The sequence below is a fragment of the Gobio gobio genome (assembly GCF_949357685.1).
Source record: "Gobio gobio genome assembly, chromosome: 7".
Lineage (NCBI taxonomy): Eukaryota > Metazoa > Chordata > Actinopteri > Cypriniformes > Gobionidae > Gobio > Gobio gobio.
Genome location: NC_137103.1, coordinates 55,709,022 through 55,711,183, shown reverse-complemented (window position 1 = coordinate 55,711,183; position 2,162 = coordinate 55,709,022).

Below are 2,162 nucleotides of genomic sequence, written 5' to 3'. Positions count from 1 at the left end.
AAGCCGCTTTTGGCTGTGCACATGAATGAAGGGGAAGAAGTGGTCACTTCCTCACCCTGGGGAAAGTCCATCCGTCACACCTGTTCCTCCTCATCCTATCAATGATAAACAAGTCGATAAATTATCCTGCTTACAAACAGATTCCTGCAGGAACACTTGGTACAACATCATACATTTCTTGCACATCAATATCACAATAATTACACAGCTCTTTTATGTTCTAATCAGAGTCAGGGAAACAGAAATGAGTTTGGAGTTTGATCTCACTTTGATGATTTGATCTTACCTTTCTACTCAAATATATAAATATATATATATATATATTAGTGCTGTCAAATCGATTAATCATAATTAAACGCATCTAACATAAAAGTTTGTCAATATATATGTGTGTGTCTCTATATATACACACACACACATATACTGTATATATAAAAATTGTGTGTTAACGCATTATTTTTTTCAGTTGAATGCGTTAAAAAAATTTAACACAATTAAAGCTGCACTATGTAACATTTTTTCAGTAAAATATTCAACAATCGCTCACAAGGCGACTGTGTCATAATAAAAGTCCCACTGCTCGCGCGGCGACTGTGGCATAATAAAAGTCACGCTGCTCGCGAGGCGACTGTGGCATAATAAAAGTCCAGCTGCTCACGAGGCGACTGTGGCATAATAAAAGTCCCGCTGCTCGCGAGGCAACTGTGGCATAATAAAAGTCCAGCTGCTCGCGAGGCAACTGTGGCATAATAAAAGTCCAGCTGCTCGCGAGGTGACTGTGGCATAATAAAAGTCCCACTGCTCGCGAGGCGACTGTGTCATAATAAAAGTCCCGCTGCTCGCGAGGGCGACTGTGTCATAATAAAAGTCCCGCTGTTCGCGAGGCGACTGTGTCATAATAAAAGTCCCGCTGCTCACGAGGCGACTGTGGCATAATAAAAGTCCCGCTGCTCACGAGGTGACTGTGGCATAATAAAAGTCCTGCTGCTCGCGAGGCAACTGTGTCATAATAAAAGTCCCGCTGCTCACGAGGCAACTGTGTCATAATAAAAGTCCCGCTGCTCACGAGGTGACTGTGGCATAATAAAAGTCCCGCTGCTCACGAGGCGACTGTGGCATAATAAAAGTCCCGCTGCTCGCGAGGCGACTCTGGCATAATAAAAGTCCTGCTGCTCGCAAGGCGACTGTGTCATAATTAGGGATGTACCGAATCCAGAGTTCGGGTTCGGATTCGGCCGAATATTGGGCTTTTTGACTGGGTTCGGTTTCTGCCGAACCTCAGAATTTTTTTCCACCGAACCCGAACACTAGGCTTGCACTATGCGCGCCCCGCTGGTCGAACGTAATGACGCCGCTGTTGAAAGTGAAAATGGAACTCATGAACAGAAAACGTGGCAGTATACTTTAAGTCAAAAGAAGGCGATTCAAGTTGAGCTACGCGTTCAATTTGCAATGCCGATTTGTCTCGTGATGACAAGGACCCTAAACAACAGCCGCTGTTAAAACATTTGCATATGAAACATCCGAGAGAATACGAGTTGTGCATGAAGGAATCTACAGACAGCAGCCAAAATGTATTTTATTTTACCTTGCAAACAGCCTATAGATCTATAGATCAGATAAAATATAAATAAAATTAATAAAATATATAGGCCTACACTAAATATTTTTCACTTAAATAATTACCAAATTAAGATGACAAAACGAAAATACACTGAATCCGTAAGCCTTGAAGAACCGGAATTAGGTAAATAGGTAGATAATATACTATATATCTTAACATATATTCTCTTAAAACCATCATTTCATTATTTTTACTAACTCAAATAATGATTCATCCGCTAGGTTGCACGTGAGGGGGAAAAAATAGGTTCCTTCCACTTAAGAGTTGAGCTCTTTTTATTTTAATATATCTCTTTACATAAATACTATTTTCTACTTTTAAAAAAAATAACTTCGTTATTTTACTAACCCAGTGTTTTGTATGTGAATGATGTTTCAGGTGAATATTACCACAGGAGTGAAGCACAAAGCTTTGTTTAGCCTATAATGGTCAGAGAGCTCTTTTCATTCTGCTTTGCGATCTGGATCTGGTCACTCGATTTTCCGTGAATTTGAACAATAGGCCTAGTCCATTTTATCCCAATGGACATGGACATCTC